The sequence below is a fragment of the Salmo salar genome, chromosome 29, assembly GCF_965601325.2.
Source record: "Salmo salar chromosome 29, fSalSal1, whole genome shotgun sequence".
In the NCBI taxonomy this organism is placed as follows: Eukaryota; Metazoa; Chordata; class Actinopteri; order Salmoniformes; family Salmonidae; genus Salmo; species Salmo salar.
The window spans coordinates 44812510-44836791 of NC_138319.1; the positions used below are offsets into that span (position 1 = coordinate 44812510).

General features: G+C 38.2%; 15 non-coding genes across 15 annotated transcripts; all 15 read left to right on the forward strand.

Moving 5' to 3' along the window:
• The first annotated feature begins 893 nt into the window (after positions 1 to 893).
• trnav-aac (transfer RNA valine (anticodon AAC)) lies at positions 894 to 966 on the forward strand. The gene has a single exon. It is a non-coding gene; the product is annotated as a tRNA-Val (tRNA).
• A 775-nt stretch (positions 967 to 1741) lies between these two features.
• Positions 1742 to 1814, forward strand: trnai-aau (transfer RNA isoleucine (anticodon AAU)). Its single transcript has one exon. It is a non-coding gene; the product is annotated as a tRNA-Val (tRNA).
• Positions 1815 to 3857: 2043 nt separating this feature from the next.
• On the forward strand, positions 3858 to 3930 carry trnav-cac (transfer RNA valine (anticodon CAC)). Its single transcript has one exon. It is a non-coding gene; the product is annotated as a tRNA-Val (tRNA).
• A 1821-nt stretch (positions 3931 to 5751) lies between these two features.
• On the forward strand, positions 5752 to 5824 carry trnav-aac (transfer RNA valine (anticodon AAC)). The gene has a single exon. It is a non-coding gene; the product is annotated as a tRNA-Val (tRNA).
• Positions 5825 to 6386: 562 nt separating this feature from the next.
• trnav-uac (transfer RNA valine (anticodon UAC)) lies at positions 6387 to 6459 on the forward strand. Its single transcript has one exon. It is a non-coding gene; the product is annotated as a tRNA-Val (tRNA).
• A 141-nt stretch (positions 6460 to 6600) lies between these two features.
• trnav-cac (transfer RNA valine (anticodon CAC)) lies at positions 6601 to 6673 on the forward strand. The gene has a single exon. It is a non-coding gene; the product is annotated as a tRNA-Val (tRNA).
• A 4313-nt stretch (positions 6674 to 10986) lies between these two features.
• trnav-uac (transfer RNA valine (anticodon UAC)) lies at positions 10987 to 11059 on the forward strand. Its single transcript has one exon. It is a non-coding gene; the product is annotated as a tRNA-Val (tRNA).
• Positions 11060 to 11414: 355 nt separating this feature from the next.
• trnav-uac (transfer RNA valine (anticodon UAC)) lies at positions 11415 to 11487 on the forward strand. The gene has a single exon. It is a non-coding gene; the product is annotated as a tRNA-Val (tRNA).
• A 2049-nt stretch (positions 11488 to 13536) lies between these two features.
• On the forward strand, positions 13537 to 13609 carry trnav-cac (transfer RNA valine (anticodon CAC)). The gene has a single exon. It is a non-coding gene; the product is annotated as a tRNA-Val (tRNA).
• Positions 13610 to 15240: 1631 nt separating this feature from the next.
• Positions 15241 to 15313, forward strand: trnav-aac (transfer RNA valine (anticodon AAC)). The gene has a single exon. It is a non-coding gene; the product is annotated as a tRNA-Val (tRNA).
• Positions 15314 to 21645: 6332 nt separating this feature from the next.
• Positions 21646 to 21718, forward strand: trnav-aac (transfer RNA valine (anticodon AAC)). Its single transcript has one exon. It is a non-coding gene; the product is annotated as a tRNA-Val (tRNA).
• Positions 21719 to 22073: 355 nt separating this feature from the next.
• Positions 22074 to 22146, forward strand: trnav-aac (transfer RNA valine (anticodon AAC)). Its single transcript has one exon. It is a non-coding gene; the product is annotated as a tRNA-Val (tRNA).
• Positions 22147 to 22501: 355 nt separating this feature from the next.
• trnav-aac (transfer RNA valine (anticodon AAC)) lies at positions 22502 to 22574 on the forward strand. Its single transcript has one exon. It is a non-coding gene; the product is annotated as a tRNA-Val (tRNA).
• Positions 22575 to 22715: 141 nt separating this feature from the next.
• On the forward strand, positions 22716 to 22788 carry trnav-uac (transfer RNA valine (anticodon UAC)). Its single transcript has one exon. It is a non-coding gene; the product is annotated as a tRNA-Val (tRNA).
• A 141-nt stretch (positions 22789 to 22929) lies between these two features.
• trnav-aac (transfer RNA valine (anticodon AAC)) lies at positions 22930 to 23002 on the forward strand. Its single transcript has one exon. It is a non-coding gene; the product is annotated as a tRNA-Val (tRNA).
• Positions 23003 to 24282: the final 1280 nt, after the last annotated feature.

Here is a 24282-nt window from a genome sequence, read left to right on the forward strand (position 1 = left end):
TATCTGTAAAATTCGGTTTACTCCTTGCAGATAACTGTTGAAGCAGTTTCTGTAGTGTAGCGGTTATCGCGTTCACTTAACACGCGAAAGGTCCTCGGTTCGAAACCGGGCGGAAACAGAGCTCTTTGACACGTGCAGTAGGTACTGTACTTTCAACAAAGAATTGTTATTTTCATGAATTCTGTATTTTGGAAATTCGAATACGTGCCATGAATATCTGTAAAATTCGGTTTCCTCCTCGCAGCTAATTGTACCAGTAGTTTCTGTGGTTTAGTGGTTATCACGTTTGCTTCACACGTGAAAGGTCCCTGGTTCGAAACCGGGCGGAAACAACGCTCATTGACACATTCTGAAGTACCATAGTGGTAACAGAAAATTTCATGAATTCTTTATTTTGGAAATTCGAATACGTGCCATGAATATTTTTAAAATTCGGTTTACTCCTTGCAGAAAAATCAAGCAGCAGTTTCTGTAGTGTAGTGGTTATCACGTTAGCTTAACACGCGAAAGGTCCTCGGTTCGAAACCGGGCGGAAACAGAGCTCTTTGACACGTGCAGTAGGTACTGTACTTTCAACAAAGAATTGTTATTTTCATAAATTTTGTGTTTTGGAAATTCGAATACGTGCCCTGAATATCTGTAAAATTCGGTTTACTTCTTGCAGGAAAATCAAGCAGCAGTTTCTATAGTGTAGTAGTTATCATTTTCGCTTTACACGCGAAAGGTCCTCGGTTCGAAACCGGGCGGAAACAGTGCTCGTAGACACGTGCAGTAGTTACAGTACTTTTAAAAGAGAATAGTTATTTTCATAAATGCCTAAATTTGGAAATTTCAACACGTGCCATGAATATCTGTAAAATTCTGTTTACTCCTTGCAGGTAATTGTTGAAGCAGTTTCTGTAGTGTAGCGGTTATCACGTTCGCTTAACACGCGAAAGGTCCTCGGTTCGAAACCGGGCGGAAACAGAGCTCTTTGACACGTGCAGTAGGTACTGTACTTTCAACAAAGAATTGTTATTTTCATGAATTCTGTATTTTGGAAATTCGAATACGTGCCCTGAATATCTGTAAAATTCGGTTTACTCCTCGCAGCTAAATGTAGCAGCAGTTTCTGTAGTGTAGTGGTTATCACGTTCGCTTTACACGTGAAAGGTCCTCAGTTTGAAACCGGGAGGAAACAGTGCTCTTTGACATGTGCAGTAGGTACTGTACTATTAACAGAGAATAGTTATTTTCATAAATGCCTAATTTTGGAAATTTGAACACGTGCCATGAATATCTGTAAAAATCGGTTTAGTCCTTGCAGATAATTGTTGAAGCAGTTTCTGTAGTGTAGCGGTTATCACGTTCGTTTCACACGCGAAAGGTCCTCGGTTCGAAACCGGGCGGAAACAGAGCTCTTTGACACGTGCAGTAGGTACTGTACTTTCAACAAAGAATTGTTATTTTCATGAATTCTGTATTTTGGAAATTCGAATACGTGCCATGAATATCTGTAAAATTCGGTTTACTCCTCGCAGGTAAATGTAGCAGCAGTTTCTGTAGTGTAGTGGTTATCACGTTTGTTCACACGCGAAAGGTCCCTGGTTCGAAACCAGGCGGAAACAACGCTCATCGACACATTCAAGAAGTACCATAGTGTTAACAAAGAATTTCATTAATCCCTTATTTTGGAAATTCGAATACGTGCCATGAATATTTTTCAAATTCGGTTTACTCCTTGCAGCTAATTGTAGCAGTAGTTTCTGTGGTGTAGTGGTTATCACGTTCGCTTCACACGCGGAATGTCCCTGGTTCGAAACCGGGCGGAAACAACGCTCATTGACACATTCTGTAGTACCATAGTGGTAACAGAAAATTTCATGAATTTTTTATTTTGGAAATTCCAATACGTGCCATGAATATTTTTAAAATTCGGTTTACTCCTTGTAGCTAAATGTAGCAGCAGTTTCTGTAGTGTAGTGGTTATCACGTTAGCTTTACACGTGAAAGGTCCTCAGTTTGAAACCGGGAGGAAACAGAGCTCTTTGACACGTGCAGTAGGTACTGTACTTTCAACAAAGAATTGTTATTTTCATAAATTCTGTATTTTGGAAATTCGAATACGTGCCCTGAATATCTGTAAAATTCGGTTTACTTCTTGCAGGAAAATCAAGCAGCAGTTTCTGTAGTGTAGTGGTTATCGCGTTTGCTTTACACGTGAAAGGTCCTCGGTTCGAAACCGGGTGGAAACAGTGCTCTTTGACACGTGCAGTAGGTACAGTACTTTTAAAAGAGAATAGTTATTTTCATAAATGCCTAAAATTGGAAATTTCAACACGTGCCATGAATATCTGTAAAATTCGGTTTACTCCTTGCAGATAATTGTCGAAGCAGTTTCTGTAGTGTAGCGGTTATCCCGTTCGCGTAACACGCGAAAGGTCCTCGGTTCGAAACCGGGTGGAAACAGAGCTCTTTGACAAGTGCAGTAGGTATTGTACTTTGAACAAAGAATTGTTATTTTCATGAATTCTGTATTTTGGAAATTCGAATATGTGCCATGAATATCTGTAAAATTCGGTTTACTCCTTGCAGCTAAATGTAGCAGCAGTTTCTGTAGTGTAGTGGTTATCACGTTCGCTTTACACGTGAAAGGTCCTCAGTTTGAAGCCGGGAGGAAACAGTGCTCTTTGACATGTGCAGTAGGTACTGTACTATTAACAGAGAATAGTTATTTTCATAAATGCCTAATTTTGGAAATTTGAACACGTGCCATGAACATCTGTACAATTCAGTTTACTCCTTGCAGATAATTGTCGAAGCAGTTTCTGTAGTGTAGCGGTTATCACGTTCGCTTAACACGCGAAAGGTCCTCGGTTCGAAACCGCGCGGAAACAGAGCTCTTTGACAAGTGCAGTAGGTACTGTACTTTCAACAAAGAAATGTTATTTTCAATAATTCTGTATTTTGGAAATTCGAATACGTGCCATGAATATCTGTAAAATTCGGTTTACTCCTTGCAGCTAAATGTAGCAGCACTTTCTGTAGTGTAGTGGTTATCACGTTCGCTTTACACGTGAAAGGTCCTCAGTTTGAAACCGGGAGGAAACAGTGCTCTTTGACATGTGCAGTAGGTACTGTACTATTAACAGAGAATAGTTATTTTCATAAATGCCTAATTTTGGAAATTTGAACACGTGCCATGAATATCTGTAAAATTCAGTTTACTCCTTGCAGATAATTGCTGAAGCAGTTTCTGTAGTGTTGCGGTTATCACGTTCGCTTAACACGCGAAAGGTCCTCGGTTCGAAACCGGGCGGAAACAGAGCTCTTTGACACGTGCTGTAGGTACTGTACTTTCAACAAAGAATTGTTATATTCATGAATTCTGTATTTTGGAAATTCGAATACGTGCCATGAATATCTGTAAAATTAGGTTTACTCCTCGCAGCTAAATGTAGCAGCAGTTTCTGTAGTGTAGTGGTTATCACGTTTGTTCACACGCGAAAGGTCCCTTGTTCGAAACCAGGCGGAAACAACGCTCATCGACACATTCAAGAAGTACCATAGTGTTAACAAAGAATTTCATTATTCTCTTATTTTGGAAATTCGAATACGTGCCATGAATATTTTTAAAATTCGGTTTACTCCTTGCAGCTAATTGTAGCAGTAGTTTCTGTGGTGTAGTGTTTATCACGTTTGCTTCACACGCGAAAGGTCCCTGTTTCGAAACCGGGCGGAAACAACGCTCATTGACACATTCTGAAGTACCATAGTGGTAACAGAAAATTTCATGAATTCTTTATTTTGGAAATTCGAATACGTGCCATGAATATTTTTAAAATTCGGTTTACTCCTTGCAGCTAATTGTAGCAGTAGTTTCTGTGGTGTAGTGGTTATCACGTTTGCTTCACACGCGAAAGGTCCCTGGTTCGAAACCGGGCAGAAATAACACTCATTGACACATTCTGAAGTACCATAGTGGTAACAGAAAATTTCATGAATTCTTTATTTTGGAAATTCGAATACGTGCCATGAATATTTTTTAAATTCGGTTTACTCCTTGCAGATAAATCAAGCAGCAGTTTCTGTAGTGTAGTGGTTATCACGTTCTCTTTACACGTGAAAGGTCCTCAGTTTGAAACTGGGAGGAAACAGTGCTCTTTGACACGTGCAGTAGGTACTGTACTTTCAACAAAGAATTGTTATTTTCATGAATTCTGTATTCTGGAAATTCGAATACGTGCCATGAATATCTGTAAAATTTGGTTTACTCCTCGCAGCTAAATGTAGCAGCAGTTTCTGTAGTGTAGTGGTTATCACGTTTGTTCACACGCGAAAGGTCCCTGGTTTGAAACCAGGCCGAAACAACGCTCATCGACACATTCAAGAAGTACCGTAGTGTTAACAAAGAATTTCATTATTCTCTTATTTTGGAAATTCGAATACGTGCCATGAATATTTTTAAAATTCGGTTTACTCCTTGCAGCTAATTGTAGTAGTAGTTTCTGTGGTGTAGTGGTTATCACTTCTGCTTCATACGCGAAAGGTCCCTGGTTCGAAACCGGGCGGACACAACTCTCATTGACACATTCTGAGGTACCATAGTGGTAACAGAATATTTCATGAATTCTTTATTTTGGAAATTCGAATACGTGCCATGAATATTTTTAAAATTCGGTTTACTCCTTGCTGAAAAATCAAGCAGCAGTTTCTGTAGTGTAGTGGTTATCACGTTCTCTTTACACGTGAAAGGTCCTCAGTTTGAAACTGGGAGGAAACAGTGCTCTTTGACACGTGCAGTAGGTACTGTACTTTCAACAAAGAATTGTTATTTTCATGAATTCTGTATTCTGGAAATTCGAATACGTGCCATGAATATCTGTAAAATTCGGTTTATTCCTCGCAGCTAATTGTACCAGTAGTTTCTGTGGTGTAGTGGTTATCACGTTTGCTTTACACGTGAAAGGTCCTCAGTTTGAAACAGGGAGGAAACAGTGCTCTTTGACATGTGCAGTAGGTACTGTACTATTAACAGAGAATAGTTATTTTCATAAATGCCTAATTTTGGAAATTTGAACACGTGCCATGAATATCTGTAAAATTAGGTTTACTCCTTGCAGATAATTGTCGAAGCAGTTTCTGTAGTCTAGCGGTTATCAAGTTCGCTTAACACGCGAAAGGTCCTCGGTTCGAAACCGGGCGGAAACAGAGCTCTTTGACACGTGCAGTAGGTACTGTACTTTCAACAAAGAATTGTTATTTTCATGAATTCTGTATTTTGGAAATTCGAATACGTGCCATGAATATCTGTAAAATTCGGTTTACTCCTCGCAGGTAAATGTAGCAGCAGTTTCTGTAGTGTAGTGGTTATCACGTTTGTTCACACGCGAAAGGTCCCTGGTTCGAAACCAGGCGGAAACAACGCTCATCGACACATTCAAGAAGTACCATAGTGTTAACAAAGAATTTCATTAATCCCTTATTTTGGAAATTCGAATACGTGCCATGAATATTTTTCAAATTCGGTTTACTTCTTGCAGGAAAATCAAGCAGCAGTTTCTGTAGTGTAGTGGTTATCACGTTCGCTTTACACGTGAAAGGTCCTCAGTTTGAAACCGGGAGGAAACACTGATCTTTGACATGTGCAGTAGGTACTGTACTATTAACAGAGAATAGTTATTTTCATAAATGCCTAATTTTGGAAATTTGAACACGTGCCATGAATATCTGTAAAATTCGCTTTACTCCTTGCAGATAATTGTTGAAGCAGTTTCTGTAGTGTAGCGGTTATCACGTTCGCTTAACACGCGAAAGGTCCTCGGTTCGAAACCGGGCGGAAACAGAGCTCTTTGACAAGTGCAGTAGGTACTGTACTTTCAACAAAGAATTGTTATTTTCATGAATTCTGTATTTTAGGAAATTCGAATACGTGCCATGAATATCTGTAAAATTCCGTTTACTCCTTGCAACTAAATGTAGCAGCAGTTTCTGTAGTGTAGTGGTTATCACGTTCGCTTTACACGTGAAAGGTCCTCAGTTTGAAACCGGGTGGAAACAGTGCTCTTTGACATGTGCAGTAGGTACTGTACTATTAACAGAGAATAGTTATTTTCATAAATGCCTAATTTTGGAAATTTGAACACGTGCCATGAATATCTGTAAAATTCGGTTTACTCCTCACAGCTAAATGTAGCAGCAGTTTCTGTAGTGTAATGGTTATCACGTTTGTTCACACGCGAAAGGTCCCTGGTTCGAAACCAGGCGGAAACAACGCTCATCGACACATTCAAGAAGTACCATAGTGTTAACAAAGAATTTCATTATTCTCTTATTTTGGAAATTCGAATACGTGCCATGAATATCTGTAAAATTCGGTTCACTTCTTGCAGGAAAATCAAGCAGCAGTTTCTGTAGTGTAGTGGTTATCACGTTCGCTTTACACGCGAAAGGTCCTCGGTTCGAAACCGGGCGGAAACAGTGCTCTTTGACACGTGCAGTAGGTACTGTACTTTTAAAAGAGAATAGTTATTTTCATAAATTCCTAATTTTGGAAATTTGATCACGTGCCATGAATATCAGTAAAATTCGTTTTACTCCTTGCAGGTAAGTGTTACAGCAGTTTCTGTAGTGTAGTGGTTATCACGTTCGCTTCACACGCGAAAGGTCCCTGGTTCGAAACCAGGCGGAAACAACGCTCATTGTTGTGTTTTCAAGAGACCAATTGGACAGACTCCAAAATGCAGGAGATTAAGAGTAAATGGTCAGATTTAATTTTTTGTAGTCATGGAGGGGATAAAACATGTGGTGTGGCTATTTTGATAAAAAATGATGTGGTGCAAAATGTAAAAGAAATATATGCTGACAATGATGGCAGACTTATTGTAATTGAATTTGAAGTTCAAAATGTAGTTTTTCGTTTAATTAATGTTTATGCTTCAAACATTGAATCTGAAAGGAGAGAAATGTTTCACAAATTAAAAACACTGTGCTCAGAAAACTGTATACTGATAGGAGATTTTAATGTGAGGTGTAGTAGAATGGATGCCTCTAGTTGTGCTAAATTCAGATATGACTCTTCTAGAAATGCATTATGGAAACTTATGAATGAGGAGAATCTAGTAGATATATGGAGGGCTGAAAATCCAAACAGAAGAGTATTCTCTAGAAGGCAGGTGGTTCTAAAGGAATTAAAACAAAGCAGAATTGATTTATGTCTAGCAAAACAAGAATTGGTGCAGAATGTTAAGAAGCTGTCATATACCTTTACAGCATATAGTGATCATGCAGTAATGTAATTTCAAATGGGTTTTGGTGTGGAGAGGAGAGGGGGAGGTGTCTGGTGTTTAAATGCCAGTCTGTTAAAGGAGGAAGGATATAGAAATGAAATTGTTGAATGTATTAATGATGAAATGTCTAATGTACTGTTAAAAGAGAATGTGTGTTTATGGTGGGAGGAAGTGAAAGTAAAAGTAAAAAATAGGAGTATTAGGTACGCAAAAAATCATAACCGTTTAGATAAGCAGAAAGAAATAATGCTTAGGAATAGGATGTTGCATGAACTTGAAAAGGCTGATACGGATCCAGACTATGATGTTGTGAATTATTTGAAAATCCATGCAGAGCTGGGTCGTTATGAAAAAAATAAATGTTTGGGTGCTATTGTTAGGAGCAGGGCACAGTACGCTTTGGAGGGAGAGAAATGTACATCCTTTTTTTTGGGGTCTGGAAAAAAGAAAACAAACTAAGAGTTACATTGTAGAGTTGGAAGATGAAAGAGGTGTAAAGGTAAACGATTTTGTTGGGATCTTAGAGACAGTTGAAACCTTTTACAGAAATCTTTACAAAAAGAATGATGTAGATAAAGTGTGTGTTGTAAAAGTGTTGGATACAATTAGTGCCAAAGTATCGCAGGCAGATAGAATGATGTGTGATGAAGAGATTTCGATTATGGAGATCAAGGAAGCAATTGTTAGCACGCAAGGTAATAAAAGTCCGGGTTTGGATGGTTTAACAAATGAGTTCTATAAAGTCTTTGTAGATATTTTGGCACCCATTTTAGTGAGGGTGTTTCATTATATGGAAGAGAATAAGGAAATCCCTGAGTCTATGTCAACTGGAATGTTAACGATCTTATTCAAAAATAGGGGCAGTAGATTAAAGTTAGAAAATTATAGGCCTATTAGCCTTCTAAATTCGGATTATAAGATACTGACTAAAGTGTTAGCGCATAGGATGAAAAAGGTGATTGGGAGTATTATTGAATCAACACAAGCCTACGGCATACCTGGAAGAGATATTGCAGATGTCATTTGTACAATTAGGGATGTTGTTAATCAAATGAAAAATGAAGGTGGTATAGTTTTAAGTTTGGACTTTAACAAAGCTTTCGATAGAGTGGAGCACAGCTTTTTATTACAGACTTTGGAGAGGTTTGGGTTTGGGCCAAAGTTTGTATCTTGGATCAACCTGTTGTATAGTGGGGCTAAAAGTTGTGTTAAATGTAACGGAGTGTTAACAGATACTTTCCCTGTGGAGAGGTCAGTAAGGCAGGGCTGTCCTTTGTCAGCTCTGCTGTACAGTGTTTCTACAGAACCGTTAGCTACATTGATAAATAGTAATAAAGAAGTAAGGGGTGTTGGAATCCCAGGTGGTGGTGTCAGTGTTGTACATCAGTACGCTGATGACACTACTTGTACTGTGAAGGATATAGAAAGTATTGGAAGCATTATGGGGATCATAGATATATATGGCAAGGCATCGGGTGCTAAAGTTAATATAGAGAAGACTGAAATAATGTTTGTTGGGGATATCAATGTAAACGGGTGTGAGATTCCATTCAAGAGCGCAAAGGATTTTATTAAAGTGCTGGGAGTAAACATTGGTGTAAAGGAGAAAGAGGCAAAAGATATAACTTGGACTGGGATCCTTAATAAAGTCAAGCTAACGTTGAATTTCTGGAAAAATAGAAAACTAAAGTTACAAGGGAAAGTAATTGTTGCAAATGCTTTGGTATTATCCAAATTTGTGTATGTTTTGGGAGTCCTGGACATGCCGGAGTGGGTCCTAAATGAATTGAATAATGTGGTGTCAAATTTTATTTGGGATGGTAAAGGAGTGAGAATATCTCAGAAAACATTGATTGCTGACTATGTGGATGGAGGTTTAAAACTTGTAGATTTAGATGTCAAAAGAAAAGCTATTAGGATAAAAACAGTAAAGAAATATTTGTATGACAGTGAAGATTATGGCTGGAAACACTTCTTTAGAGTCTACTTAGAGGAGAGTGGTGGTTGTGAGGATAATGGTTTATTGATGGGGCTTAAAAGGGCAATGTTTGAAAAGGTACCAGATTTTTATAAAGAGGTGCTAAATGCATGGGCAGAGTTGTTGCCTAATGTATATTATGAATGTGGACATATTGACCTGATTATGAATCAACCTATATTTCTGAATGAGAAAATCAAGAACAAAGAAAAAGTTTTGTATAATAAAGTATTTATGAGTGCAGGTCTACGGCAAATAAAAGATTATACTTATGAGGTAATTCCAGGGTTTTTACCTGGGGAAGCTATTTTTGACATAATCAATGAATGGGATGAAGAGGTGGGAAGGGGAACAGTGAATAATATGTATGACAAGATAAAGAATAGTATACCAAGAGCATGGGTTGATTTAATAAATAGTGAAGTTGAAAGAGAAGATTTATTTGTATTTCCTAATTTGTTCATTGGTAGCAGTAAGAAGAAAGAACATTTATCTAGTATACCAGTGAAAAGATTGTATAGAATAATGGTAGGAAAAGTGTGTAGAAGGCCGGCTGCTGAGAAATTTTGGAAAGTAGTTTTTCCGGAATTGGATGAAAAAAAGATATGGGGAAATTTAAATGTAAAATATAATAGTAAGGAGTGTGAAAATAATGATTTCAAACTAAGACATAATAGAATATTTACAAAGGTGGTGCTAAAGAAAATTAATTGTGAGATAGAAAGGGAATGCGACGTATGTGGACGTATCCCGGAAACGCTTATGCATTTGTTTATAGAATGTGAGGATTTAAAATATTTTTTTTGTAAAGTTAAGGAAATGTTATGTAGAAACTGGGGGGGAGATTTCGTGAAAAAGTATGCGTGGGAGGAACTTTTGTTATTTGGAGTGTCTGGTAAATGTGAGGGTGCTAATGTGTGTTTGTTGAATATGGTTTTGAGTTTTGTGAGGTATGCTATTTTTTGTAGGAGGAATTATGTTTCTTTTGACAGAAAGAGGGTTCAGGTGTGGAGTATCTTTATAGCACTGTTCAGTAAACACATAGATATGTTGTTTAATTATGGGATGGAACATTTTGATGAGTCTTTTGTTGAAGGGAGTGGGTTAATTTCACGAGAGGAGAGTGGAGGTATCACTTATAATTTTTGAAAGCACTGTTTTGATATTTTCTTTGTTGATAATTTGATAGGGGGTGAATTGTTCACCTGCCTCTGTTAGTCTAGTGTCTTCTGTATTGTTCTCTGTGGATTGTACTGTAAACAGTAGATTGTACTGTAAATATTGTAAACAAACATTTTTGATAATATAAAAAAAAAAAAAAAAAAAAAAAAAATCACGTTCGCTTAACACGCGAAAGGTCCTCGGTTCGAAACCGGGCGGAAACAGAGCTCTTTGACAAGTGCAGTAGGTACTGTACTTTCAACAAAGAATTGTTATTTTCATGAATTCTGTATTTTGGAAATTCGAATACGTGCCATGAATATCTGTAAAATTCGGTTTACTCCTTGCAGCTAAATGTAGCAGCAGTTTCTGTAGTGTAGTGGTTATCACGTTCGCTTTACACGTGAAAGGTCCTCAGTTTGAAACCGGGAGGAAACAGTGCTCTTTGACATGTGCAGTAGGTACTGTACTATTAACAGAGAATAGTTATTTTCATAAATGCCTAATTTTGGAAATTTGAACACGTGCGATGAACATCTGTAAAATTCGGTTTACTTCTTGCAGGAAAATCAAGCAGCAGTTTCTGTAGTGTAGTGGTTATCGCGTTCGCTTTACACGCGAAAGGTCCTCGGTTCGAAACCGGGCGGAAACAGTGCTCTTAGACACGTGCAGTAGGTACACTACTTTTAAAAGAGAATAGTTATTTTCATAAATGCCTAAAATTGGAAATTTCAACACGTGCCATGAATATCTGTAAAATTCGGTTTACTCCTTGCAGATAATTGTCGAAGAAGTTTCTGTAGTGTAGTGGTTATCACGTTCGCTTAACACGCGAAAGGTCCTCGGTTTGAACCCGGGGGGAAACAGAGCTCTTTGACACGTGCAGTAGGTACTGTACTTTCAACAAAGAATTGTTATTTTCATCAATTCTGTATTTTGGAAATTCGAATACGTGCCCTGAATATCTGTAAAATTCGGTTTACTTCTTGCAGGAAAATCAAGCAGCAGTTTCTGTAGTGTAGTGGTTATCGCGTTCGCTTTACACGCGAAAGGTCCTCGGTTCGAAACCGGGCGGAAACAGTGCTCTTTGACACGTGCAGTAAGTACAGTACTTTTAAAAGAGAATAGTTATTTTCATAAATGCCTAAAATTGGAAATTTCAACACGTGCCATGAATATCTGTAAAATTCGGTTTAGTCCTTGCAGATAATTGTTGAAGCAGTTTCTGTAGTATAGCGGTTATCACGTTCGCTTAACACGCGAAAGGTCCTCGGTTCGAAACGGGCGGAAACAGAGCTCTTTGACAAGTGCAGTAGGTACTGTACTTTCAACAAAGAATTGTTATTTTCATGAATTCTGTATTTTGGAAATTCGAATACGTGCCATGAATATCTGTAAAATTTGGTTTACTCCTTGCAGCTAAATGTAGCAGCAGTTTCTGTAGTGTAGCGGTTATCACGTTCGCTTAACACGCAAAAGGTCCTCGGTTCGAAACCGGGCGGAAACAGAACTCTTTGACACGTGCAGTAGGTACTGTACTTTCAACAAAGAATTGTTATTATCATGAATTCTGTATTTTGGAAATTCGAATACGTGCCATGAATATCTGTAAAATTCGGTTTACTCCTCGCAGCTAAATGTAGCAGCAGTTTCTGTAGTGTAGTGGTTATCACGTTTGTTCACACGCGAAAGGTCCCTGGTTCGAAACCAGGCGGAAACAACGCTCATTGACACATTCTGAAGTACCATAGTGGTAACAGAAAATTTCATGAATTCTTTATTTTGGAAATTCGAATACGTGCCATGAATATTTTTAAAATTCGGTTTACTCCTTGCAGAAAAATCAAGCAGCAGTTTCTGTAGTGTAGTGGTTATCACGTTAGCTTAACACGCGAAAGGTCCTCGGTTCGAAACCGGGCGGAAACAGAGCTCTTTGACACGTGCAGTAGGTACTGTACTTTCAACAAAGAATTGTTATTTTCATAAATTTTGTGTTTTGGAAATTCGAATACGTGCCCTGAATATCTGTAAAATTCGGTTTACTTCTTGCAGGAAAATCAAGCAGCAGTTTCTATAGTGTAGTAGTTATCATTTTCGCTTTACACGCGAAAGGTCCTCGGTTCGAAACCGGGCGGAAACAGTGCTCGTAGACACGTGCAGTAGTTACAGTACTTTTAAAAGAGAATAGTTATTTTCATAAATGCCTAAATTTGGAAATTTCAACACGTGCCATGAATATCTGTAAAATTCTGTTTACTCCTTGCAGGTAATTGTTGAAGCAGTTTCTGTAGTGTAGCGGTTATCACGTTCGCTTAACACGCGAAAGGTCCTCGGTTCGAAACCAGGCGGAAACAGAGCTCTTTGACACGTGCAGTAGGTACTGTACTTTCAACAAAGAATTGTTATTTTCATGAATTCTGTATTTTGGAAATTCGAATACGTGCCCTGAATATCTGTAAAATTCGGTTTACTCCTCGCAGCTAAATGTAGCAGCAGTTTCTGTAGTGTAGTGGTTATCACGTTCGCTTTACACGTGAAAGGTCCTCAGTTTGAAACCGGGAGGAAACAGTGCTCTTTGACATGTGCAGTAGGTACTGTACTATTAACAGAGAATAGTTATTTTCATAAATGCCTAATTTTGGAAATTTGAACACGTGCCATGAATATCTGTAAAAATCGGTTTAGTCCTTGCAGATAATTGTTGAAGCAGTTTCTGTAGTGTAGCGGTTATCACGTTCGTTTCACACGCGAAAGGTCCTCGGTTCGAAACCGGGCGGAAACAGAGCTCTTTGACACGTGCAGTAGGTACTGTACTTTCAACAAAGAATTGTTATTTTCATGAATTCTGTATTTTGGAAATTCGAATACGTGCCATGAATATCTGTAAAATTCGGTTTACTCCTCGCAGGTAAATGTAGCAGCAGTTTCTGTAGTGTAGTGGTTATCACGTTTGTTCACACGCGAAAGGTCCCTGGTTCGAAACCAGGCGGAAACAACGCTCATCGACACATTCAAGAAGTACCATAGTGTTAACAAAGAATTTCATTAATCCCTTATTTTGGAAATTCGAATACGTGCCATGAATATTTTTCAAATTCGGTTTACTCCTTGCAGCTAATTGTAGCAGTAGTTTCTGTGGTGTAGTGGTTATCACGTTCGCTTCACACGCGGAATGTCCCTGGTTCGAAACCGGGCGGAAACAACGCTCATTGACACATTCTGTAGTACCATAGTGGTAACAGAAAATTTCATGAATTTTTTATTTTGGAAATTCCAATACGTGCCATGAATATTTTTAAAATTCGGTTTACTCCTTGTAGCTAAATGTAGCAGCAGTTTCTGTAGTGTAGTGGTTATCACGTTAGCTTTACACGTGAAAGGTCCTCAGTTTGAAACCGGGAGGAAACAGAGCTCTTTGACACGTGCAGTAGGTACTGTACTTTCAACAAAGAATTGTTATTTTCATAAATTCTGTATTTTGGAAATTCGAATACGTGCCCTGAATATCTGTAAAATTCGGTTTACTTCTTGCAGGAAAATCAAGCAGCAGTTTCTGTAGTGTAGTGGTTATCGCGTTTGCTTTACACGTGAAAGGTCCTCGGTTCGAAACCGGGTGGAAACAGTGCTCTTTGACACGTGCAGTAGGTACAGTACTTTTAAAAGAGAATAGTTATTTTCATAAATGCCTAAAATTGGAAATTTCAACACGTGCCATGAATATCTGTAAAATTCGGTTTACTCCTTGCAGATAATTGTCGAAGCAGTTTCTGTAGTGTAGCGGTTATCCCGTTCGCGTAACACGCGAAAGGTCCTCGGTTCGAAACCGGGTGGAAACAGAGCTCTTTGACAAGTGCAGTAGGTATTGTACTTTGAACAAAGAATTGTTATTTTCATGAATTCTGTATTTTGGAAATTCGAATATGTGCCATGAATATCTGTAAAATTCGGTTTACTCCTTGCAGCTAAATGTAGCAGCAGTTTCTGTAGTGTAGTGGTTATCACGTTCGCTTTACACGTAAAAGGTCCTCAGTTTGAAGCCGGGAGGAAACAGTGCTCTTTGACATGTGCAGTAGGTACTGTACTATTAACAGAGAATAGTTATTTTCATAAATGCCTAATTTTGGAAATTTGAACACGTGCCATGAACATCTGTACAATTCAGTTTACTCCTTGCAGATAATTGTCGAAGCAGTTTCTGTAGTGTAGCGGTTATCACGTTCGCTTAACACGCGAAAGGTCCTCGGTTCGAAACCGCGCGGAAACAGAGCTCTTTGACAAGTGCAGTAGGTACTGTACTTTCAACAAAGAAATGTTATTTTCAATAATTCTGTATTTTGGAAATTCGAATACGTGCCATGAATATCTGTAAAATTCGGTTTACTCCTTGCAGCTAAATGTAGCAGCACTTTCTGTAGTGTAGTGGTTATCACGTTCGCTTTACACGTGAAAGGTCCTCAGTTTGAAACCGGGAGGAAACAGTGCTCTTTGACATGTGCAGTAGGTACTGTACTATTAACAGAGAATAGTTATTTTCATAAATGCCTAATTTTGGAAATTTGAACACGTGCCATGAATATCTGTAAAATTCAGTTTACTCCTTGCAGATAATTGCTGAAGCAGTTTCTGTAGTGTTGCGGTTATCACGTTCGCTTAACACGCGAAAGGTCCTCGGTTCGAAACCGGGCGGAAACAGAGCTCTTTGACACGTGCAGTAGGTACTGTACTTTCAACAAAGAATTGTTATTTTCATGAATTCTGTATTTTGGAAATTCGAAAACGTGCCATGAATATCTGTAAAATTCGGTTTACTCCTTGCAGATAATTGTCGAAGAAGTTTCTGTAGTGTAGTGGTTATCACGTTCGCTTAACACGCGAAAGGTCCTCGGTTCGAAACCGGGCGGAAACAGAGCTCTTTGACACGTGCAGTAGGTACTGTACTTTCAACAAAGAATTGTTATTTTCATAAATTCTGTATTTTGGAAATTCGAATACGTGCCCTGAATATCTGTAAAATTCGGTTTACTTCTTGCATGAAAATCAAGCAGCAGTTTCTGTAGTGTAGTGGTTATCACGTTCGCTTCACACGCCCCTTTTTGGAGTTTCAGGAAGTGGAAGAGAAGCAGGTGTCTGAGTGCTTGAGAGAGAATATCGTTTTTTTTGGAGGTCTAGTTGACTTATGAGTTTGAAAGTTTGTGAGTGAGTGTAGTGAAGTTTCTGTGAAACGTTTTTGCTATTGTCCCCCATCAGCGTGAGCTGTTTGGGGGATATTGCTTAAAATAACCGGACGGACAACATGGCTTCGACATCAAGAATACAAACGACGACGAGAAAGGACAACAGTGAAATCAGAATGTTAAACGAAGAACTGAAAAAAAGAACATATGAGAAGGAACTGACGGTGAACGTGGAAATAAGTGGAGAAGGGAAAATAACAACGATGGAATTGCTGAGAGGAATAAAGGAAGTTTGCGGAACAATTCTGGGATGTCGAATGAAAGACGGGAATAAGTATGAAGTAACAATGTCTCATGTAAATGGAAAAGAAAGACTAATAGACGGGCTAAAGATAAAGAACTGTCAAATCATGGCTAAAGAACTAGGGAACGATGAGCTGGTGGTGTCCTTTTTGAACTTGCCCGCATACATTACGGATGAGGAGATAGAAGAGAAACTAAAAGGCTGGAAGGTGAAGGCGACCACGCCAATCAAGAGGAGGATGTGGCCAGGAACGGACATTGTAGATGGGACAAGATTTTGCAAGGTAAAGTTTACAGACAATGTGCAATCCTTGCCATATTCTACAAAATTTAACACTGTCGAGGGATTTGAATATTTTCGTGTAATCCACGACAATCAAGTGAAGGTATGTAGATTATGTATTCAGCCGGGGCACATACTTAAGGAATGTCCGGAATTCACATGCCACAAATGTAGTGAACAAGGGCATTATGCCAGAGAATGTCGGAACATAGGAAATGTGTGCAAAATGTGTGACAGACCTAAAGTTAGATGTAGCTGTAATAAGGGAGAAAATCACTTACTTTTGCAAACAATGGACCTCACGTCTGAGGAAGAGGGGAGTGTGCCTATGGAGAGGGAGGATGAGAGTGACATGGAGAGTGTGACTCCAGAGACAGTGGCAGATAAGCTTGAAGAGCCTGTAATGTCTCCTGGCAAAGCACGAGACGCCGTTTTAGTCTCTGCTGCTGACAAGGTGGAACAGCAGCACATGATGGGTGAAAGACATACACAGGTAGAGATGGTGCAAGGTGCTTCTCAGGTGCCTGAGCCAGCTTTAAGCCTGTGTAAAAATTACACCAAAGAGTGGGCTGGGTCCACTGAAGTCACGGGCACTGTTAAAGCGCACTTTTCAAAAGGCTTCCCCGCCGATCCCCCCAAAAATCCAAATAAAGAGACGGATGATGAAATAGATAGTGAGGATCTTCAGTTGTTTGTAAAAAATAAGAGGTCATTGTCGAAAACCAGGGAGATGATGGGTTTTGGAAAAAAGAAAAAGTAGGATTTTTAAGGACTTGTTTGGCTCTGATTATACTTCTGCACACATTCATAATGATTACAGTCGCATCCCTAAATGGTAACAGTTTGAGAAACATGAGCAAATTTGAGCAGGTATTAGTGTCTGTTAAGGCAGACATGTTGTGTTTTCAAGAGACCAATTGGACAGACTCCAAAATGCAGGAGATTAAGAGTAAATGGTCAGATTAAATTTTTTGTAGTCATGGAGGGGATAAAACATGTGGTGTGGCTATTTTGATAAAAAATGATGTGGTGCAAAATGTAAAAGAAATATATGCTGACAATGATGGCAGACTTATTGTAATTGAATTTGAAGTTCAAAATGTAGTTTTTCGTTTAATTAATGTTTATGCTTCAAACATTGAATCTGAAAGGAGAGAAATGTTTCACAAATTAAAAACACTGTGCTCAGAAAACTGTATACTGATAGGAGATTTGAATGTGAGGTGTAGTAGAATGGATGCTTCTAGTTGTGCTAAATTCAGATATGACTCTTCTAGAAATGCATTATGGAAACTTATGAATGAGGAGAATCTAGTAGATATATGGAGGGCTGAAAATCCAAACAGAAGAGTATTCTCTAGAAGGCAGGTGGTTCTAAAGGAATTAAAACAAAGCAGAATTGATTTATGTCTAGCAAAACAAGAATTGGTGCAGAATGTTAAGAAGGTGTCATATACCTTTACAGCATATAGTGATCATGCAGTAATGTCATTTCAAATGGGTTTTGGTGTGGAGAGGAGAGGGGGAGGTGTCTGGTGTTTAAATGCCCGTCTGTTAAAGGAGGAAGGATATAGAAATGAAATTGTTGAATGTATTAATGATGAAATGTCTAATGTACTGTTAAAAGAGAATGTGTGTTTATGGTGGGAGGAAGTGAAAGTAAAAGTAAAAAATAGGAGTATTAGGTACGCAAAAAATCATAACCGTTTAGATAAGCAGAAAGAAATAATGCTTAGGAATAGGATGTTGCATGAACTTGAAAAGGCTGATACGGATCCAGACTATGATGTTGTGAATTATTTGAAAATCCATGCAGAGCTGGGTCGTTATGAAAAAAATAAATGTTTGGGTGCTATTGTTAGGAGCAGGGCACAGTACGCTTTGGAGGGAGAGAAATGTACATCCTTTTTTTGGGGTCTGGAAAAAAGAAAACAAACTAAGAGTTACATTGTAGAGTTGGAAGATGAAAGAGGTGTAAAGGTAAACGATTTTGTTGGGATCTTAGAGACAGTTGAAACCTTTTACAGAAATCTTTACAAAAAGAATGATGTAGATAAAGTGTGTGTTGTAAAAGTGTTGGATACAATTAGTGCCAAAGTATCGCAGGCAGATAGAATGATGTGTGATGAAGAGATTTCGATTATGGAAATTAAGGAAGCAATTGTTAGCACGCAATGTAATAAAAGTCCGGGTTTGGATGGTTTAACAAATGAGTTCTATAAAGTCTTTGTAGATATTTTGGCACCCATTTTAGTGAGGGTGTTTCATTATATGGAAGAGAATAAGGAAATCCCTGAGTCTATGTCAACTGGAATGTTAACGATCTTATTCAAAAATAGGGGCAGTAGATTAAAGTTAGAAAATTATAGGCCTATTAGCCTTCTAAATTCGGATTATAAGATACTGACTAAAGTGTTAGCGAATAGGATGAAAAAGGTGATTGGGAGTATTATTGAATCAACACAAGCCTACGGCATACCTGGAAGAGATATTGCAGATGTAATTTGTACAATTAGGGATGTTGTTAATCAAATGAAAAATGAAGGTGGTATAGTTTTAAGTTTGGACTTTAACAAAGCTTTCGATAGAGTGGAGCACAGCTTTTTATTACAGACTTTGGAGAGGTTTGGGTTTGGGCCAAAGTTTGTATCTTGGATCAACCTGTTGTATAGTGGGGCTAAAAGTTGTGTTAAATGTAACGGAGTGTTAACAGATACTTTCCCTGTGGAGAGGTCAGTAAGGCAGGGCTGTCCTTTGTCAGCTCTGCTGTACAGTGTTTCTACAGAACCGTTAGCTACATTGATAAATAGTAATAAAGAAGTAAGGGGTGTTGGAATCCCAGGTGGTGGTGTCAGTGTTGTACATCAGTACGCTGATGACACTACTTGTACTGTGAAGGATATAGAAAGTATTGGAAGCATTATGGGGATCATAGATATATATGGCAAGGCATCGGGTGCTAAAGTTAATATAGAGAAGACTGAAATAATGTTTGTTGGGGATATCAATGTAAACGGGTGTGAGATTCCATTCAAGAGCGCAAAGGATTTTATTAAAGTGCTGGGAGTAAACATTGGTGTAAAGGAGAAAGAGGCAAAAGATATAACTTGGACTGGGATCCTTAATAAAGTCAAGCTAACGTTGAATTTCTGGAAAAATAGAAAACTAAAGTTACAAGGGAAAGTAATTGTTGCAAATGCTTTGGTATTATCCACATTTGTGTATGTTTTGGGAGTCCTGGACATGCCGGAGTGGGTCCTAAATGAATTGAATAATGTGGTGTCAAATTTTATTTGGGATGGTAAAGGAGTGAGAATATCTCAGAAAACATTGATTGCTGACTATGTGGATGGAGGTTTAAAACTTGTAGATTTAGATGTCAAAAGAAAAGCTATTAGGATAAAAACAGTAAAGAAATATTTGTATGACAGTGAAGATTATGGCTGGAAACACTTCTTTAGAGTCTACTTAGAGGAGAGTGGTGGTTGTGAGGATAATGGTTTATTGATGGGGCTTAAAAGGGCAATGTTTGAAAAGGTACCAGATTTTTATAAAGAGGTGCTAAATGCATGGGCAGAGTTGTTGCCTAATGTATATTATGAATGTGGACATATTGACCTGATTATGAATCAACCTATATTTCTGAATGAGAAAATCAAGAACAAAGAAAAAGTTTTGTATAATAAAGTATTTATGAGTGCAGGTCTACGGCAAATAAAAGATTATACTTATGAGGTAATTCCAGGGTTTTTACCTGGGGAAGCTATTTTTGACATAATCAATGAATGGGATGAAGAGGTGGGAAGGGGAACAGTGAATAATATGTATGACAAGATAAAGAATAGTATACCAAGAGCATGGGTTGATTTAATAAATAGTGAAGTTGAAAGAGAAGATTTATTTGTATTTCCTAATTTGTTCATTGGTAGCAGTAAGAAGAAAGTACATTTATCTAGTATACCAGTGAAAAGATTGTATAGAATAATGGTAGGAAAAGTGTGTAGAAGGCCGGCTGCTGAGAAATTTTGGAATTGGATGAAAAAAAGATATGGGGAAATTTAAATGTAAAATATAATAGTAAGGAGTGTGAAAATAATGATTTCAAACTAAGACATAATAGAATATTTACAAAGGTGGTGCTAAAGAAAATTAATTGTGAGATAGAAAGGGAATGCGACGTATGTGGACGTTTCCCGGAAACTCTTATGCATTTGTTTATAGAATGTGAGGATTTAAAATATTTTTTTTGTAAAGTTAAGGAAATGTTATGTAGAAACTGGGGGGGAGATTTTGTGAAAAAGTATGCGTGGGAGGAACTTTTGTTATTTGGAGTGTCTGGTAAATGTGAGGGTGCTAATGTGTGTTTGTTGAATATGGTTTTGAGTTTTGTGAGGTATGCTATTTTTTGTAGGAGGAATTATGTTTCTTTTGACAGAAAGAGGGTTCAGGTGTGGAGTATCTTTATAGCACTGTTCAGTAAACACATAGATATGTTGTTTAATTATGGGATGGAACATTTTGATGAGTCTTTTGTTGAAGGGAGTGGGCTAATTTCACGAGAGGAGAGTGGAGGTATCACTTATAATTTTTGAAAGCACTGTTTTGATATTTTCTTTGTTGATAATTTGATAGGGGGTGAATTGTTCACCTGCCTCTGTTAGTCTAGTGTCTTCCCACGGGGGGCCAGCACAGAAAAAATATATATATGTAAAAAAAAAATAATAATAATAATGTATGAAATTGTATGAAATGTATGCATTCACTACTGTAAGTCGCTCTGGATAAGAGCGTCTGCTAAATGACGTAAATGTAAATGTTCTGTATTGTTCTCTGTGGATTGTACTGTAAACAGTAGATTGTAGTGTAGTGGTTATCACGTTTGTTCACACGCGAAAGGTCCCTGGTTCGAAACCAGGCGGAAACAACGCTCATCGACACATTCAAGAAGTACCATAGTGTTAACAAAGAATTTCATTAATCCCTTATTTTGGAAATTCGAATACGTGCCATGAATATTTTAAAAATTCGGTTTACTCCTTGCAGCTAATTGTAGCAGTGGTTTCTGTGGTGTAGTGGTAATCACGTTTGGTTCACATGCGAAATGTCCCTGGTTTGAAACCGGGCGGAAACAACACTCATTGACACATTCTGTAGTACCATAGTGGTAACAGAAAATGTCATGAATTCTTTATTTTGGAAATTCGAATACGTGCCATGAATATTTTTAAAATTCGGTTTACTCCTTGCAGAAAAATCAAGCAGCAGTTTCTGTAGTGTAGTTGTTATCACGTTAGCTTTACACGTGAAAGGTCCTCAGTTTGAAACCGGGAGGAAACACTGCTCTTTGACATGTGCAGTAGTTACTGTACTATTAACAGACAATAGTTATTTTCATAAATGCCTAATTTTGGAAATTAGAACACGTGCCATGAATATCTGTAAAATTCGGTTTACTCCTTGCAGATAATTGTTGAAGAAGTTTCTGTAGTGTAGTGGTTATCACGTTCGCTTAACACGCGAAAGGTCCTCGGTTCGAAACCGGGTGGAAACAGAGCTCTTTGACACGTGCAGTAGGTACTGTACTTTCAACAAAGAATAGTTATTTTCATAAATTCTGTATTTTGGAAATTCGAATACGTGCCCTGAATATCTGTAAAATTCGGTTTACTTCTTGCAGAAAAATCAAGCAGCAGTTTCTGTAGTGTAGTGGTTATCACGTTAGCTTTACACGTGAAAGGTCCTCAGTTTGAAACCGGGAGGAAACACTGCTCTTTGACATGTGCAGTAGTTACTGTACTATTAACAGACAATAGTTATTTTCATAAATGCCTAATTTTGGAAATTAGAACACGTGCCATGAATATCTGTAAAATTCGGTTTACTCCTTGCAGATAATTGTTGAAGAAGTTTCTGTAGTGTAGTGGTTATCACGTTCGCTTAACACGCGAAAGGTCCTCGGTTCGAAACCGGGTGGAAACAGAGCTCTTTGACACGTGCAGTAGGTACTGTACTTTCAACAAAGAATAGTTATTTTCATAAATTCTGTATTTTGGAAATTCGAATACGTGCCCTGAATATCTGTAAAATTCGGTTTACTTCTTGCAGAAAAATCAAGCAGCAGTTTCTGTAGTGTAGTGGTTATCACGTTAGCTTTACACGTGAAAGGTCCTCAGTTTGAAACCGGGAGGAAACACTGCTCTTTGACATGTGCAGTAGTTACTGTACTATTAACAGACAATAGTTATTTTCATAAATGCCTAATTTTGGAAATTAGAACACGTGCCATGAATATCTGTAAAATTCGGTTTACTCCTTGCAGATAATTGTTGAAGAAGTTTCTGTAGTGTAGTGGTTATCACGTTCGCTTAACACGCGAAAGGTCCTCGGTTCGAAACCGGGTGGAAACAGAGCTCTTTGACACGTGCAGTAGGTACTGTACTTTCAACAAAGAATAGTTATTTTCATAAATTCTGTATTTTGGAAATTCGAATACGTGCCCTGAATATCTGTAAAATTCGGTTTACTTCTTGCAGGAAAATCAAGCAGCAGTTTCTGTACTGTAGTGGTTATCACGTTCGCTTTACACGCGAAAGGTCCTCGGTTCGAAACCGGGCGGAAACAGTGCTCTTTGACACGTGCAGTAGGTACAGTACTTTTAAAAGAGAATAGTTATTTTCATAAATGCCTGAATTTGGAAATTTCAACACGTGCCATGAATATCTGTAAAATTCGGTTTATTCCTTGCAGATAATTGTTGAAGCAGTTTCTGTAGTGTAGCGGTTATCACGTTCGCTTAACACGCGAAAGGTCCTCGGTTCGAAACCGGGCGGAAACAGAGCTCTTTGACAAGTGCAGTAGGTACTGTACTTTCAACAAAGAATTGTGATTTTCATGAATTCTGTATTTTGGAAATTCGAATACGTGCCATGAATATCTGTAAAATTCGGTTTACTCCTTGCAGCTAAATGTAGCAGCAGTTTCTGTAGTGTAGTGGTTATCACGTTCGCTTTACACGTGAAAGGTCCTCAGTTTGAAACCGGGAGGAAACAGTGCTCTTTGACATGTGCAGTAGGTACTGTACTATTAACAGAGAATAGTTATTTTCATAAATGCCTAATTTTGGAAATTTGAACACGTGCCATGAATATCTGTAAAATTCGGTTTACTCCTTGCAGAAAAATCAAGCAGCAGTTTCTGTAGTGTAGTGGTTATCACGTTTGTTCACACGCGAAAGGTCCCTGGTTCGAAACCAGGCGGAAACAACGCTCATCGACACATTCAAGAAGTACCATAGTGTTAACAAAGAATTTCATTATTCTCTTATTTTGGAAATTCGAATACGTGCCATGAATATTTAAAAAATTCGGTTTACTCCTTGCGGAAAAATCAAGCAGCAGTTTCTGTAGTGTAGTGGTTATCAAGTTTGCTTAATACGCGAAAGGTCCTCGGTTCGAACCGGGGCGGAAACAGAGCTCTTTGACACGTGCAGTAGGTACTGTACTTTCAACAAAGAATTGTTATTTTCATAAATTCTGTATTTTGGAAATTCGAATACGTGCCCTGAATATCTGTAAAATTCGGTTTAATTCTTGCAGGAAAATCAAGCAACAGTTTCTGTAGTGTAGTGGTTATCGCGTTCGCTTTACACGCGAAAGGTCCTCTGTTAGAAACCGGGCGGAAACAGTGCTCTTTGACACGTACAGTACTTTTAAAAGAGAATAGTTATTTTCATAAATGCCTAAATTTGGAAATTTCAACACGTGCCATGAATATCTGTAAAATTCGATTTACTCATTGTAGCTAAATGTAGCAGCAGTTTCTGTAGTGTAGTGGTTATCACGTTCGCTTTACACGTGAAAGGTCCTCAGTTTGAAACAGGGAGGAAACAGTGCTCTTTGACATGTGCAGTAGGTACTGTACTATTAACAGAGAACAGATATTTTCATAAATGCCTAATTTTGGAAATTTGAACACGTGCCATGAATATCTGTAAAATTCGGTTTACTCCTTGCAGGTAATTGTTGAAGCAGTTTCTGTAGTGTAGCGGTTATCACGTTCGCTTAACACGCGAACGATCCTCGGTTCGAAACCGGGCGGAAAAAGAGCTCTTTGACA